Genomic DNA, 18,130 nt, shown 5'->3' on the forward strand with positions numbered 1-18,130 from the left:
TATAGCAAGAATTAATCGAAGAAGGACTGACTGCAACAGCAAGTGACAGAACATTGTAAATCATTTCATACTGTTGGGGAAATACAGAGGGATTTAGATTACAGAAGCAAATTCAGAAAAACTTGTTTCAAAAAAAAATTAGGGTGTGAGTCAAAATTTCCACTTTATAATAAAGTTTGAGTCTACACCCATGCCCTGCAAGAGCCACTGGACCAGAACGTGGATGTGACGTCTGAGGACACCAACTACACAGTTGCTTTCTTGGTTTTCTTTTTTTTTTTTCTCTTGAATTTTTACTGTATCATATTCTAAAGATATCTAAAAGAAGACCATTAAGGAAAGAACAAAAGATTCAAATGATGCTACAGGAGGGAAAGGGGGCCCAGAAGGAAGTGGACAGTGACGGGGATAATGAGAACATTAAGTGCAGATGGAAGAAGTTGGGGCACAAAATAAAACTTCCAGCTTCTTCCTGTCATAATAAAACAGTGTAACCCCAGGCTACCATTCCCTTCTGTTATCCCTAGCTGTACTGAAGTCTGAGCTCTGTCCAAAAAAAAAAAAAAAAAAAAAACAATTCCAGATGGTATTCAAAGGTTCCTAAAAGTAATCACAATCAACAGCAATAACCATATTTCAAAGAAGGATCTTCATCTCCTGTGAGCAGAGGCTACTTTTAAATCAGTCTACATTGTTTTATATTAGGAATTCTTAGAAATCTTATAGGTCTCTTAGTAAAGAGGGTAAACCATCAATCATAGGGATTTTTTGAAAAGTTTTGTGCTACTCCCCTGAGTAAGACTAGTCTGTAGGAACTTTAAAATATTCTTTAGACTCTGCAAGTAATTTGGCTGCATGTTCCCTGTGATAACTCTCTTCAGCCAGTGAGGAGGACAGTTTGGGGGAGGGCAGAAAGCAGAAGCAACCTCAATAAACTTTTGCATCATTAGTTTCCTCACACTTGCAAAATTCCTTACTTTTACATAAATCTTCAAGATGTGCTTTGTATTAACTAGACTCACATCTGTGTTAAAGCGGCTTTAGCAATACTTTAAAAAGAGACAATGTCAATAAGTATTGAAATATACGTGTATACACACACACACACACACACACATATTTATAAATTCAGCTCAACACAACTTAAAAGTATGCTATCTCTGATTACAAAAAATACAAGGCAGAAAATAATGTTTTTTTAAAAAAAACAGATGTAATTACCTAATTCTAAAATATGGAAAGTCCCCAGGGAGGCAGGGAAGACCCATGTTTTCAATAAGCAAATGGAACAGGGTAAAAAAAACCAAGAGGAAGAGAAAAGTATTCTCGATTAAAGAGATTGAGGGGACATGTCAATTAAATGTAATGTATGAACATGATTTTGGATCCTGTTTTGAACAATCCATCTATTTTTTAAAATGTACAGCTAGTGCTCGACTTACAACCACAATTGGTTCCGACAGACAGGTCGTAACACGATTTGGTCGTAAGTTGAGTTGGCTATATGCACGAGGAGATGGTAGTGCTGCCGGAAGCTGCTCTGCACTGTCGTACGCCCAGCTGGGCAACGTTTGCGCTGCCAGACGCGGAGCAGTCGTGGCTAGCGATTGTGGTCGTAAAGTCGAATGGTTGTAAGTTGCATAGGTCGTAAGTCGATCAATACCTGTATGAAGCTAGGCCAGCTGGCTCAGGCTCGTAATCCTAGCACTTCAGGAGGCCAAGGCATGAGGACTGTTTGAATACAGGAGTTTGAGACCAGCCTGACCAACAAAACGAGACCCCATCTCTACAGAAATTTTAAAACTTAGGAGGGTATGGTGGTACACATCTATAGTTCCAGCTATTCAGGAGATAGAAGCAGGGGCAGAGGGATCAGTTGTGCCCAGGTGGTCAAGGCTGCAGTGAGCCATGATCACACCACTGGACCCCACCTGGGTGACACACCAAGACCCTGTCATTTTTTTTTAAAAAAGTATAAACTCGGAGCAGTAGCTCCGGCCTGTAATTCCAGAACTTTCGAAGGCCGAGGCTGGCAGATCACTTGAGCCCATGACTTCGTGACCAGATTGGGCAATATGGCAAGACCCCATCTCTACAAAACATATAAAAATTAGCCAGGCATGGTGGCAAAACCCTGCAGCCCCAGCTACGGGGGAGGCTGAGGTGGGAGGATCGCTTGAGCAGGGGGGGCCAAGGCTGCAGTAAGCCAAGATTGTGCCACTCTACTCTAGCCTGGGTAACACAGTGAAACCCTGTGTCAGAAAAATATAAATTTAAATTTAAAAAAAGACGTATAAGACAATCAGAGAATTTGAGACTGGAAAATAAATGATAATGCTGTGGTTTTTTAAAAGTGTGATGATGATATATCGTAAAAATACTCTTAAGGGGAGTTATACTGTAAATTATTTATGAATGAAATACGATGATGTTTGGAATTTAACAATCCATGTTTTGGGGGAAAGTGAGGTTTACAAATGAAACAAGATTAGCACATGTAAATAACTGTTGAAGCTGGGTGATAGGTACATGAATCTTTGTTTATTATTTTATTATTCTTTTAGTGTATGTTTAAATTTTTGTGTAGTTTAATATTTTTCATAATATCTTTTTAAAAAACTACATGCATTCTGCAAGTCAACATCAACAAAAATCTATATACTGCCTTAAACATTATAGTAGCTGATTTTACAAAGAAGGTTGGAGTCATATCACTGGCTCCTAGCTGATTTTTTTTTTAAGTATAAAATACTAACCCTTTATCATACTGAATTAAGTTTCTAAAAGCTGATATATATATTTTTAAGTACCTGGAAGAAGTTTGAAAGCAAATATATTTTCAAGATAACAAGTAAGCAGCCATCACATTTAGGATATTTGCAAGATAACATTAGATGGGGTAGCTAAGTTTCACCACTGTGTGCCCAAATAATGATTTCTTCATAAAGTGGGCATGTAAAAGCATTCACAAAAACTGTCACACTCTCCACATCAAGAATTCCAGCCTCAATTAAAAAGTTAAAATACACACATACACATTCACACGGACACACAAACACACAAACCCCTTAGAAATTTACACTAAGGAAGAGACTGACATACTTTGTAGATTTTACAGTTCTGTTACTGCTTCTCTGCAAGTGGAGGAGCTCCTTAGGTTAGAAGTTATAAACCCATATTTTAGAGTTCTTCAGAAGATCCCAACCAAGTATCCTGACCAAGTCGCCCATAAAGCTGAAAGGGTCTTCCTTTATTATGTGATCACCCAGTGAGGTAGAGAATCATAAGATCACTAACTTGGAGGTCCTGAATATCTGTGTGTACTGTACTTCAGATATTCTTCTTGAAGCACAGGAATGCTACAGGAAAAAGCACCTTCTGATCTTTTGATCTCAAAGCTAATTTCAAGCAAGATAATTATCAACCTGGGATCACGTGTGGATAAAGAGGCTCTCTATGGACCCTGAAATCACCTCCGTGGACTTGAATTGGGTGCATGGGAGGGAAACTCTCCAATCTTCCCACCAGCCTGCCGTATCCCACACTACTGATCAAAATACGCCCCCTTGAGAGTAATAGTTTATTTTTCCAAAGTAGCATTCCCCAGACCTAAATACTTGCTGGAATTCCCATTCTCCAACCCAAGATTTATGAACTGGGAATAGTCAGAGTACAAGCAGGCTCACAAGAGGTGGAACAAACACAGGTCAATCATGTCTTCATGTTGGTAATGCTTTTCTCTTTAAATTAAAACTTGAGTGGGTATGGCTGGGCATGGTGGTCCATGCCTATAATTCCAATACTCTGGGAGGCTGAGGTGGGCGAATCACCTAAGGTCAGGAGTTTGAGACCAGCCTGGCCAACATGGCAAAACTCCATTGCTACTAAAAGTACAAAAATTAGCTGGGTGTGGTGACACACACCTGTAATCCCAGCTACTCAGGAGGCTGAGGCAGGAGAATCACTTGAACCTGTGAGGCAGAGGTTGCAGTGAGTCAAGATTGTGCCACTGCACTCCAGTCTGGGTGACAAAGCAAGACTCTGTCCCCTCTCCCCCAAAAAAAATTGAGCGGGAGCGTTTCTAAAATGCTGTAAAGTAAAAATAATAATGATGATAATATCATATCATCATTACTTAGCAGTTGATTATAAAGAATGAATATTACATGACACAATTTTTCCTTTCCATGCTATCTACCTTTTGACCACTTATTGCTTAGAAGAAGGGAAAGAACTTGAAGAAGTAGAGACAAATAAACAATCAACTATGTTTAATTTAATTTTAATCAATGCTGTTTTTTTTTTTTTATACCTCTGGTCAAAAGATCTAATAAAGGAATTGGTTACATTAGGATGTTATTTTTATTATAATGGCCAATCTAGTAGAAAGAACGCTGGATAGGATGCCAGGGAAGTGAGTCAGAAGATCCATCCTAGTTCTGGTTCTGCTAACAGAACTAAGATCTGGAGGACATCAATTTGCCCATCTTCATTTTGTTGTAGCAGAAGTTTCCCCATATTTAAAATGGTGAGGGTGCACTACGTGTTCTTTCTGTTCCAACTTTCTAGACTCCCACAGATACTGGTTAAATAACACAGGGGTGCTCATTATATGATGCAGGAAACGGAAATGACCACAGAACAGAAACAGATTTAGTGATAAGGTGGCAGCTACCTAACTGGGAAAAGATTTCACCGGCACTGTTGCCCATGACATTCCAAAGGCATGGTAAATTGTTTCAGCATAACATAGTGGGAAAAGGCCTGGTCAGAGTTATGTTAATGCAATATAATATGGGCATTTGATTCAGCATGATGTGTAAGAAAGGTTTTGTCTGCTTTCCCATGGCTTGCAGTTTCCTTAATAAATCTTAAACTGTTTTAGAAAAGCTAATTCTGCAATGACGTAAGCAGTGAGGCAGCCAGACATCTCTTCTCAGTTCCCTCTGAATATCTCTTGGCTGTGAAGCGCTATTCACATTGGGTCTGCACTGGTTAAAAGAATGTAGGAACTGGGTTTCCTCTGCTTTCATCTTTCTTTGTTTTAGCAGTAGGGTGGTCAAGAAACTAATCTTGGAAAACTCTTGCAATCTTTAACTTTTTTGCTATTTCACAGGCTAATTCCATGAGCATACTGCCATCTAGGGCAGTCACATGCAAAGTGCAAACAAAACATTCTAAGATGATCAACACCAATTCCCACTGAATTAGCAGCAAGACTCAGAAAAAGCTGACCTGGCTTAAAGCCAACAATAAATATTGGCATACACAATATTTTGATTCCTTTTAATTTGTAAAGCAAGGAAAAGTACTTCATCTAATAAAATCAACCTAACACACTAAAAAAGTATCTCCTGTAAAAATCCTCTCAAAACCTTTTTGTTTTCCTGTTACTCTATATCTTATTAATCTGTTTCTTTGTATAGCAAGTATCTGCAACCTCCAGCTTTCCCACACATCAATCAAATGATTTTTACACTTGGGTTTCTCTTATTGACCACTAGCTGCTACAGACAACAATCTTGCCTTTAAAGCAGATATAGCACAAAGCTACTTTTCTGCAATGTCTAAGAAACCTCCTTAAACATCATAAAAACAACTGCGTGCAAATTAACTCCTGGAAGGTTCAAATTCCTGGATGAACACAGAGATAAGTTCTGCCTTTACTAAATGTTTACTTTGAAGGGATTTAAAAACCTGAGCTACAATTTTGGTTTTATTTATTTTCAAAAGACAAGTTACATTAATCAAGTCCCAATAAATATTTCTAGCCAACAATTATTATTTTTTTTAAAGTTATTCATGTTTCCTCTCCCATCATCTGAAAAACAGTAACAAGAATGGCCAGATGAAAGGTGATAATGAAAAGACTGCTACACCCCTTTCACGTAGTACCTGCAGGAGGGCAGATCCCTTAAAAGGGCCATCACTCCTGAGTCATTTCTAAATATATTACTATGTACTTGGCTTTGAGGTGTACCCTTTGGCTAGCTGTCAAAATGATAAGAAACTATCTTAACACCTTTCAGAGGTTTTACATCTCCCAGCAAAGGCATACTAAAAACTTTCCTATATGGCCAGAACCTGTCAGATTTGACTATTAGATAAAATGACTACCAGGACCACTCGGCAAACAGAACCAGAATCCATAATCATGAGCGTAATGGCTAACCACAGCAATGTAAACAAGAGAGTACACACGTTTGTATTTAAGCAGGCTATGGTGTACAGCTTTTCTGATCATCAAAAACTCATTGAGATAACTCTTTTCTACAAACAGATCCATTCACAAATACCATGCTTTTTAAACTCTCCCAAGCAATTAACAATAACTTTCTTTACCATCATTTTCTTTCCCATTAGGTAAACAGACGGAATGGTGGAGACTGTGGGTGCAGAAGTGCGACAGAACAGGTGGTTTGCAGATTCTGCTGCTATCTAACCCAGTGAGTTGGCTGGGGGAAAAAAATTTATATAAGACAATTTCTAAGGTTCCTTTTACCTCCAAAATTATTTTGTCCTATCAGCTCAAAAAAGAGTTAAATCTCAATTGTCTTCTGATTCTTAATCCTTGTTCTATGCAATTGAATTTATATTAGATATCCCCTCATCAGCTTATTAATTTCTCCCACAATTTCCCCCAACACTTGCTCATTTCCACATATGCCAGGTGTCTTTTTTTCTTCCATACTCAGGAGGCCTCTTTCATTCTCCCTTCTGTCCAGGCCAGCCATATCCATTCATGTACTCTACTCTTAACAGATAAGACAGGGAGGGACAGAAAATCTCAAACATTCTGTTTTGTACCTGGATTCAAAAGCAACATCTGCTATGTCTGTAGAACCATCTGTTGCCCACTTTGCCATGGAAAGGATGGTGTAGGCATCACAAGTGGAGTGTCACAGTCATATAATGGAATTACCTCTTTCTCGGAGTGGGGCACCCAGGCGTATGCTCTGCAGTCTCCATGGCTAATGCTGCCCCTCCCCCATTGAAGCATTTATTTATTTTCTCACAGGGAATGGTGCTTTTAAACTCTCACAAAGGGTCAGGTCCAGCGTTTTTTGTTTTTGGTTCCCATTCTCCTGAATCTCTATTTAAAAAATTTTAACTTCTGGGTTGTACCTAGAACTCTGTCTGCCCACCCTTTGCTCACTTGAGGCCTTGTGAGGCATAAAGCTCTGAGTGTTTTTACATTTATAAAATGAAGGGGTAGAAATCAATGATCTCTGAGGCTCCCTGGTGCTCTAACGCTCCAAAATCCCATGACTTCAATCCAACTCAAAGTTGTCAATGAACACAAGTTCCTAGACCTCTATGGTATATTAAGGTTCTTAATGGGAAGGACAAAAGAATCTGCTGCATACAAATTTGCTTCTGTGATAAAGGCCTCTTGTTTAACACAGTTAAACAAGCTTCTTGAGGATCCAAATTAGATTAAGATCCCTGATCTTGTTAACATGCTCCCCCAGGCAATACTCCAGCACAGGGCTTGCAGCATCACTGTTTTTGTGTCCTGTGTGTGGCAGGACGCTTAACCGCATCCCAGGCCTCTACCAGCTCTGTGCCAGTAGCAATGTCCTCCGGCCAGTTGTCACAACAAAAACACATTACCAGTATCTCCCAGGGGCCAAAATCCCCGCTCCCATTGAGAACCACAGCTCTAATGTATGTCAGGACTTTTAAGATAAAACACATCACTTAGGTGTTTTTGTTTCAAAAGAGTGACATTTACACAATTAACAATTAAGTACACCAAGACGTAACAGATTTACATGGCACAGGTACTCCACCTAGAAGATGTACAGAGCCACTGTCTATGCCATGCACAGGCCCATAGCACTGCCTCCAGGCTGAGGGTTGAAAATTAGCTTATAAAGCCACAATCTTAATTACTCTTTTAAAAATACTTAAAAGGAGGCCTAGTGTGGTGGCTCATGCATGTAATTCCAGCACTTTGGGAGGCCAAGGCAGCTGGATCACCTGCAGTCAAGAGTTTGAGACCAGCCTGGCCAACATGGCAAAACCATACCACTACTAAAGATACAAAAATTAGCCAGGCGTGGTGGCAGGCGCCTGTAATCCCAGCTACTCGGGAGGCTGAGGCAGAAGAATGGCTTGAACCAAGGAGGCAGAAGTTGCAGTAAGCTGAGGTACTTCTCCAATACACTCCACGGTCAACCCTTCCTTATACACCTCAAAATGGAGCTTTGAAGAAAACAGCAAAAACTAGAGGTTGGTTAATCACTTTGGCTTATTTTTCCCTCTCTGGCACACACATACAAACACACATGGCAAATAAATGTTTCTGGAAAGGTAGCTAACAAATTTCAGCTTGGTCAAAGTTCTTGAAGATAGGAGTGAGCAAGTTCTTAGTCTAACTTCCTGAGTATCTTTTCCTCCCCATTTCAAACAGGGATGCAGGCGATATCCGTGACAGTCGATCTCAACACCAGAACAGCAGCAGCTGCCAGCTGCATGAAACAGACTGAGGCCTGCAAATTGACTGAAAGGATGACTACTCTTAACCAGACATCTCATTTTTCCATTTGTGAGAGAGGCTGAGATCTGCAAACCGCTGGGTCTCAAGAGGTGAAAGAAGGCTACATTAGCCAATACATTAGCCAACTAAGAGCAAAAACTCAACTCTTCCTTGCTATTAAAGGATTTGCCAGTTATAACTGGTTAGGAGACTTTACAGAGTTTCTTAAGTATATGTAATGTTTAATTTTCCCCATTAAACGTTTAAGAGGCAAAAAAAAAAAAAAATCCTTTTAAATAACTAAGCAGAGGATATGAAAGGGAAGCCAAGAATAGACACGACTGTTACTTTTCAAAGAACCTTAGCTCTTTATTCAAACAAATATTTACACAATTGAAGGCCACAGCAAGAGAGATATAGCCATTCTGTTAAAATAGTGGGCAACTCTAACGGTTTATTTATCCCAAATCCGACTGTCCTGTTGCTATCCTACCAGGAACCAAGAATTCACGTGTTCACAGGGCAAAAGTTTAACCTTCTGAAATTATGGACTTCATTTAGACCTCTCCCAGCCGAATTCAGACGTCAGAATCGCAGAGATACATCTCGAATGCCCAAATTAAACCAAAGAAGGAAGCTTAAAATTGCACGTCCAATACTTGAAAATCTACATCTGTAACTTACACGTTCATATTATGAAGGAATATGTGGCTGACAAATATTTACACTAAAGACTCCACATTTTTATGCCTCGTCTAGTTCCACTCCCAGCTGTGCCTGCCTATGACTAGCTGTGCATTCTAGAGCTCTTGAGAGTTACTTCAGAGCTGCAGGATAAAGATTTCTAGGGAAGAGGGCAGGGCCAGGCGCCCGGAGGATTTCCAGACAAGGGATAGTTTACCATCAGAAAAAGCTGCGGGCGTCGCTCCCTCTTTTACATAAGAAAGGTAAATGAGGAACTGCGAAGCAGTTTGACTTCCCAAGCTCTTTCAGACAGGAAACCCCAACCCTGGGAGGGACAGCCTGTCAGCCTTTTAATTTCCTGGTGGTGGCGGGAGTCAGCCAGGTCCTCGGCTCTTTAATAAGTGATGACTGCTAGGGCCAAGTTATTAAATGAACCAGCAAACAATTCAGCTGCGCCTCCGCCGCGCAGGGCGCTTGCGAAACAGAGGGTTAAAATACTCCCCAAGCCTTCCAGCTGCTATCTCTAGGGGTGCGGAGACCGCCACACTATAAACTTTCGGGGGGGGGGGCGGCGGCTCAAAGGCCGAATCGGAATCAAGCTCTAGGCGGTTAAAGCTCGTGAGGTTCACTGTTGAAAGAAAGTGAACTAGAAGCGCAGCTAGGCAGAGATTTGCGGGGAGGGGTCTTCTCTGAATCCGGCGCCCCACACCATCCAGCAGCGGACCTTCTCTTTCTTGGGGAGCTATCGCAAGGATCCCCATCCCTCTCTCCATGTGCATTCCAGAGTTGCTGGATAAAGTTGTCCCCGGTTCCCCCACATCCTGCCTGTTTCCTACAATCACTCTGGAAACATCTCCCCTACCCAGACACTCCCTCCCCGGGATCCCCTCAATCAGCCCCGCGAGAGTCATGCACAACGGGGTTCAGGCGCCCACACAGCTGCGCAGCCTGGGCACCGCCGACCCCAGCCCGGACTTTTGTCCCTACAGCCGGTAAAGAAGCAAAGAAACTCTGCGCCCCCGGAGCCCACTCACCGTCTCATCTTTCCTCCCAGCCGCCGCTCTCCGCTGGCGCCGCCGCCCCAGCGCCTGGCCCTTGCCCCCGCCCACCCTTTCTCCTCCGTGCGCCCGCCGGCCACTCCAGGCTCGCGGTGCGCAGTCAGCGCGCCCCTCCTCGGCCCGTGCAGCTACTGCCTCCTCTCCGCCCCCAATCCTGCGCCGCGCAACCGGCGGCAACCAACTCGGCCGCGGGGGAGGCAGCGTCCCTGGGGCGCCCTCCTGTCACACGGAGTGGGCGCCACCCTCTCCTCCTGGGCGACTGCCGCCGCCTCCTCACCTGGCCATCGGTGCGGCCCGCTTTCGGCGGCGAGAGAAAGCCGAGCTCTTGCGCCACGCCACACCGTCGGGCCCCCCTCGGGCGGCAGTGGTGGGCTCCGCGCGGCTGGGTCCCGCACCCCCGAACCCCTTTTTAACCACCGCGGCGGACACCCAGGGAGTTAGAGCAACGAAGTTGGTGACCTACCCCGCTCCCAGGCAGTTTGCTGTTGGAGCTTTCACCGCTGCTGGAAGGGCCTGGCTGTTTGCCCCATCACTGGGCGCCTGCTTCTCAAAGCTACGTTCACAGCAGCGCAGTAGGGACTGTAGTGCCAGGCTTTTTTTATGAGCCGAAAGAAGGGCGGGAGGGTTTACGTCCTCGGGTGATGATTTCCTCCCGGGACAGCAAAGTATCTACTGGGAAACTCCAGGTGACCGCACCTTCTTCTGACAGTTCGCCCCGGGCAAGTTTACCAGATGCGTCAGAAAGCAGGTTTGCAAAACCCTTGGAGAACGGCTTCAGCTAAGGACTGGGGTCAGAGGCATTTTAAACTCGTTTATTCTGATTTCCTTGCAATCATACTGTTGAAAGTTTTAATATTTTTCCACATATTTTTCTGAGTTGCTATAACCAATGAAAACAATGCTGATGTAGACCTCGACCAGCCAATGCTTTATTGGAAGTCAACGAATGAGACCGAGGGTGGCTCATAATCGATCTCGGCACGCAGGAATGTGAACCTCTTCCAAGGTCTGGGTGAGTCTCTAGAGTTAGAGATAAAGGACATTGGCCCTTGAGGATCTCACACCAGCAAAGAAGAGCACCACGAAGTGGAAACTACTTATAATCGTTGTGGCTTTGGGCAAGCTGTTGTAGCTCCCAGCAACAATTTCTTCACCTAGAGTGCAGCAATAAATGATACTGATGCTTCATGGCAGCTAATAAGCTTCTGAATAATATATGCAAAGTACCTGGCATCATGAGCAGAATTCAGTAGTCACTGAAGAAATAGCTTAGTTAATGCACTTTTCATATGTGCAAGTAAAAGTTTGACTTCTAATTTTAGGGAGCGAGAGCCTCGCCTATGGAATGCTTTTTTTTAATTTTTTTTTTTTTCATTATACTTTAAGTTCTGGGATACATGTGCAGAACATGCAGGTTTGTTATATAGGTATACATGTGCTATGGTGGTTTGCTGTACTCAACGACCTGTCATCTAGGTTTTAAGCCCCGCATGCATTAGGTATTTGTCCTAATGCCCTAATGTCCTCCTTGCCCCCCCATCCCCTGACAGGCCCCTGGGTATGATGTTCCCCTCCCTGTGTCCATGTGTTCTCAGTGTTCAGCTCCCACTTATGAGAGAGAACATGCAGTGTTTGGTTTTCTGTTCCTCTTTAGTTTGCTGAGAATGATGATTTCCAGCTTCATCCATGTCCCTGCAAAAGACATGAACTCATTCTTTTTTACAGCTGCATAGTATTCCATGGTGTATATGTACCACATTTTCTTTATCCAGTCCATCATTGATGGGCATTTGGGTTGGTTCCAAGTCTTTGCTATTGTAAATAGTGCTACAATAAACATACATGTGCATGTGTCTTTATAGTAGAATGATTTATAATCCTTTGCGTATATACCTAGTAATGGGATTGTTGGGTCAAATGGTGTTTCTGGTTCTAGATCCTTGAGGAATCGCCACACTGTCTTCCACAATGGTTGAACTAACTTACATTCCCACCAATGGTGTAAAAGCATTCCTGTTTCTCCAGCATCTGTTGTTTCCTGACTTTTAATGATCACCATTCTAACTGGCATGAGATGATATCTCATTATGGTTTTGACTTGCGTTTCTCTAAATGACTGGTGATGATGAACTTTTTTTCATATGTTAGGAATGCCTGGTTTTTTAGAGGAATTTTTTTTTCCCTGTCCTGTTTGCCCTACAGAAGTCTACACTGATCAGTCCAACAGTTAAACAGTTAAGTGCTCCAGCAATTTTCTTTTCTCACCCACATCATCCATTTCTTCCTTTTTTTCGGATCATCCCCATGTATTTCCTCCACCTTGGAATTTTTTTTTTTTTTTTTTTTTTTTTTTTTTTTTTTTTTTTTTTTTTTTTTTTTTTTTTTTTTTTTTTTTTTTTTTTTGAGACAGGTTCTCGCTTTGTCACCCAGGCTGGGGTGCAGTGGTGCAATCGCAGCTCACTGCAGCCTCAACCTCCTGGGCTCAAGCAGTCCTCCCATTTCAGCCTCCTGAATAGCTGGGACTATAGATGCAGACCCATGCCCAGCTAATTTTGATTTTTTTTTTTTTTTGCAGAGGTAGGGTTTCACCACATTGCCCAGACTGTTCTTGAACTCCTGGGCTCAAGCCATCTGCCCACCTCAGCCTCCCTAAGTGTCGGAGTGACAGGTGTGAGCCACTGTGCCTGACTGCCTACTTCCCTTTTATCACTCACTTAGCTCCTGCCACAGTGGCCTCCTCGATATTCCTAGACTAGACTCCTGGGTAAATATGTTCTATCTCAGGGCCTTTGTCCTAATTGCCCTCTCTGCCTAGAATTCCCTCCTCCCAAGTTCCTGCGGGGCTCACTCATTCACTTCCTTCAAGACACTGCTCAATGCCACTGTGATGCTCAGGCCTACTCCGACCACTCTACTTATAAAATGTGTTTTCCATACCACTAAAATTTATTTTTTGACAAAGTCACTACATTCTATCATATTGAAAAATGTACTTTTAAAATTGTTTATTGTCTGTCTCTCCTCACTAGAATGTAAGTGCCAGGCAGGCAGGCAGAGAGTTTTGCCTGTTCTCTCCAGTGCTATATCCCTAGTGTGCCTCGAAGGATGCCTGGCATGTAGATGGTGCTCAAGAAGAAATGATGGCTTTGACCCAAAGCACTGTGGCTGCAAACATTTCCTTGCCTAGAGCAATGCCAGAAATACACTTGAGTATACAGACATCTTAGAGACAGCTTTTCTCCCTTTAGAAGGTCTAAGGAGAATGTGCACTAACACAGCACATTTAGAATGGCCATAATTAGATTGCTAATATTTATGTCTAAGAAAAAATTAGCTAACATTTTTTGAGAGCAACAATTACTATTATATACGTATCTGGCGTTCTTCCAAATATAGGACAGTATTAGTTGATGCAACAGCCCTATGAGATAAATACTGTTACCTCTCCCATTTTATAAGTGAAAATAAAGAAGTACAGAGATGTCAGGTAATAAGTTGGTAGAGGCAGAATTTGAGCACTTGTTCTTGAGTTCATTGTCTTTAATGCTACCTTCTACCTCTTTTCTAAGTATGAATGTTGCTAGGGACATTTCTGTATAATGAATAATTCCTAATTACTAGACAAAAAGTAATCCTCACTGGCCTCCCTTCACTGCCTTGTTTTATCCGCTGCCATCTCTGTCTCTTACTACAGCCAAGCTCTTAGAAGACAAAGGGGGTCATTTTATTTATATTTGTATGAATCATACTCCAAGACTTAACACATGGAAGGAACTCAGAAAGTATTCATTAATGTGATTTTTCAAGTGACTAAACCCAGCAAAGCTTCCCACTCCTGATGAGTTAGAGTTGTTTTCAATAGCTCTCATAATGCCATAGCAGCCTGAAGATAGACGAGACCACCCTGAAGTTTCAAGTGCTAAATTGGATCAATGCAGTCCAGGCTCAGTGGCTCACACCTGTAATCCCAGCACTTTGGGAGGCCAAGTTGGCAGGATGGCTTGAGACCAGAAGTTCCAAACCAGCCTGGCCAACATGGCAAAACCCTGTCTCTACTAAAAATACAAAATATTAGCCTGGTGTGGTGGTGCACTGTCTGTAGTCCCAGCTACTCGGGAGGCCGAGGTGGGAGAATCACCTGAGAATTCGAGGCCGCAGTGAGCCATGATCACTGCACTCCAGTCTGGGTGACAGAGACCTTGTCTCAAAAAAAAAAAAAAAAAAAAAAGATAAACGCAGACCCCAACATCTAAAAATATATAGAAGGCTGGCTGGATGTGGTGGCTCATGCCTGTAATCCCAGCACTTTGTGAGGCAGAGGCAGGTGGATCACCTGAGGTGGGGAGTACAAGACAAGCCTGACCAACATGGAGTAACCCTGTGTCTACTAAAAATACAGAATTAGCCGGGCTTGGTGGCATGCACCTGTAGTCCCAGCTATTTGGGAGGCTGAGGCAGGAGAATCGCTTGAACCCAGGCAGCAGAAGATGCTGTGAGCCAAGAATGCGCCATTGCACTCCAGCCTGGGCAACAAGAGTGAAACTCCATTTCAAAAAAAAAAAAAAAAAAATGTATATATATATATATATATATATATGGCACTTAATAAAGTACAACTGTTAAAAAGATAGAATAAAAAGAAACAAAAAATAAAAATAAAGTACAACTGTTATCGTTATTATTATTACTAGACTTTCTTTTAGTTATGGTGATGTTTTTAAAAAATAGAAAGAAATGTCTTTCTACTTTTTCCATTTCCTGGGTTCTTTACAATAAAGTTTTCTATTTAATCACAGACCAGAGTCCTGCCTGCCTCTCTGCCTTCCCTCATCACTAGGGATATTGTGGTAAACTAAACAGCAGACCTTCCTTGTTTGCCTCTCCAGCATCTATAGCGGTTACGGTACCTGATCTTGCTTTTCTATATCCTTCACCCTCTCAGGTGGGGAACTGTAAAGTGCTGCACGGTACGGAGGCTCAGGCAACTCTGTCTTGGATGCTAATCTGCCATGCTGACTTTTTTTTTTTTTTCTGTTTAATTTCATAGAAGATTACATGTTGACTTCTGATTAACCTGAATTCTGGGAATTACTTTAAGATTTGTACTTTTATCTACTGTTACCTTAAATCCTGCCCTTGGGTCAAAACAACCTTGACCATAAATCCTGCCCATAGGGAGATTCACATAGCATTCTTGCCTCTACCGGAGGGATCAACTTCAATTCTCCTACACGTTCTTTTCCTTTGGTTTATGTTTCTTCACTCTGAGGGTGACAGCATGGAGATGCACCATCTCTTCTCACAGCTGCTGGGGACATGGCTTCTGTTCATAAGTCTCTATTAAATGTTTCCTTCCGAGAAACTAGATTTGTGAGCCTCTTTCTTTGGCCTTTCAGCTTCTGTGATCTTTGGGAGTAGGTTTGTACACACCTGCTCACCTTGAAACACATGCAGTGATATTATGAATTATTTATGTTATTCCATTTGGAATTATTTTTGCTATTGTTCCCTTTTATTAGAAAAGATTGGTTGGATTTGATTAACTTTTTATGTTCTGAATCTGGATGTTTGTTCGTTTCTCTGCAACGATAGCCTAACAAATCTTTATAGCTATTAAGTCATTTCAGCCTCACAGCAGTTTAACTCATGGATCAATTGTTTGTATTGACGTTCTCTTTAATATTATGATGATTTAATGCATCACGAAGTTTCTACTTGCAGAATGCAGTGGAAAAATCATTGACTGTGAAGTCAAGCAGAACTGGGTTTTAAGCCCTGACTGAGCCCCTTTATTAGTTGACATGGTTTGGCTCTGTGTCCTGACCCAGATCTCACCTGGGATTGTAATTCCCATAATACCCAAGTGTTAAGGGTGGGACCAGGTGGAGGTCATTGGATCTTGGGGCCAGTTTCCTTCATGGTGTTCTCGGGATAGTGAGGTCTCACGAGATCCGATGGTTTTATAAGCAGGGTGGGACCAGGTGGAGGTCATTGGATCTTGGGGGCAGTTTCCTTCTTTGGTGTTCTCGGGACAGTAAGTTCTCACGAGATCTGATGGTTTTATAAGCATCTAGCATTTCCCCTGCTTGCTTTCATGCTAGCCTGCTGCCTTGCAAAGAAGGTGTCTGCTTCTCCTTTGCCTTTTGCCACGATTATAAGTTTCCCGAGGCCTCTTCAGCAATGTGGAACTGTGAGTCAATTAAATTTCTTTCCTTTGTAAATTACCCAGTTGCAGGTATTTCTTTATAGCAGTGTGAGAACAGACTAATACACTAGCCAAATACGTTGAGTGCATTATTTACCTTCATTGAGAAACAAACTTGTATTCTGAAAACTAAAAACTCATATATTATGAACAAGTGTGTTAATGTAGGTACCATTCCTTGTACGGGATAGATAGCACAAAGAAAAGGCTCAGCAGAGTAGTTTCCAACCACATTTGCCCTTCTGGAAATATTGATAATGATGTTGACCATTGTGTTGTACACTGATTGTCCTATATAAGTTCAGTTCCACATTACACACTCTTTTTAGAATTTAGTGCTTGGATAAATTTTCTCTCTTAAAAAAAATGAATGTACTTTCATTTCTTAGAAAAGCCATCTTCATCTATTTTCACATTGGATTTGCAACTGTTGTTGAGGAGAACTATGTAAGCCAGTGTTTCTCTTTGTATCCTCGTTGCCAGGAAGTCCAGCATCAAGCTTACCATTAAATTTTTGTATAATGGTACTAAAGGCTTTGCTTCCCTCTCCCTTTTAAAATGTGGTTGATGTATTTTTATTCCAATAACCTTATTGAATATTTAGTTTTTACTATATATTTTCTAATATATATTTAAATATATAAACATTATTAAAGTTAACATCAGAAAATTAAAACTAAAGTGGAAATCATTTTAACCTCCTAGAGGCATAACATGGCAAATACCTCATTTTTGTCTCCTCAGTAAGTTTAATGATTATCCCCATGTGCTGCTTTATCTTTAAACAATTACAAGGTAGGTTTTCTAATTATGAGAAAAATCCAAATCTGTTTGGAACATCTGATTAATTTCTGCATCAAACGTTCTCTTTCTGCGCTCCTCCCCCTGCAGTCTTTTCTGTGAGTTTGTATTGTAACCAGGCAGGAAAAGGATGCATCGTGTTTGTGTGTGTGTGTGTGTGTGTGTGTCTTTGTGTGTCTTTCTTTCAGATTAACCTAACCCCGCTGTGTTCATCTGGCTCACTTTTCTTATCACTTGAGGACCCTGAATTAGTCTACTTTGCCAGCGTAGTGAGCTTAAAACAATGAGTTTCTCTGTATCTTATCTGCTTATCATGGAAAAAAAAATACCTTATCAGCAGTACTCCTGGATATTGAAGAGAACTCAGCTTCTCTTCTCTCTATTGGTTTGTTTCTCCTTTGATCTGACTTTCATTATCCCTCCAGTTATCTCATACCTTGATTTCAAATTTGTCCTTAATATTATACATAAAGATAATTATGTATAAGGATAATTATATATAAAGATTATTATAATTATAATGTTTACATTCAACATAATTATATATATATGTGTGTGTGTATATATATATATATATATATATATAGAGAGAGAGAGAGAGAGAGAGAGAGAATGCCATCTTGGGCAGGGATAGATGTCCAAATTGTTGTGTCAGATATACACAGACTTCAGCACAAGAGAGAATTCTGACAACTCAGAGCAGGGGCCAGGCGTCAGAACAGGAGGAATGTTAAAACAAAGGCAAATTTACTAAGCATTTACTGTGTTCTATATTGCCTAGTATATAACTGTAATGTAATAATGTAATGTATACTAAAAAAACAATGATACAGAAGAGTTCAGGTGAAGGAGTATCTGTGCTCAGTCCACCAGGGAAGACAGCATATGTGAGTTTCATAT

General features: G+C 41.5%; 1 protein-coding gene across 18 annotated transcripts in view; it reads right to left on the reverse strand.

Annotated features, from left to right (window-relative positions):
• PHLDB2 (pleckstrin homology like domain family B member 2) overlaps positions 1–18,130 on the reverse strand; it is a 226,885-nt gene that overhangs the window by 97,414 nt on the left and 111,341 nt on the right. For 2 of the 18 annotated variants that reach the window (XM_017547809.2, XM_017547803.2), the window contains exon 1: positions 10,502–11,349. The exons of 12 other annotated variants lie outside the window; for them this stretch is intronic. The gene's annotated coding sequence lies outside the window, so the exon portion shown is untranslated. Of the gene's footprint in view, positions 1–10,200; positions 10,358–10,501; positions 11,350–18,130 lie in introns of those variants that run through there. 4 more of the 18 variants (XM_017547816.2, XM_017547813.2, XM_017547804.2 and 1 more) reach the window with 3 other exon arrangements.

Source organism: Cebus imitator, unplaced genomic scaffold (genome assembly GCF_001604975.1).
Source record: "Cebus imitator isolate Cc_AM_T3 unplaced genomic scaffold, Cebus_imitator-1.0 Scaffold201, whole genome shotgun sequence".
Lineage (NCBI taxonomy): Eukaryota > Metazoa > Chordata > Mammalia > Primates > Cebidae > Cebus > Cebus imitator.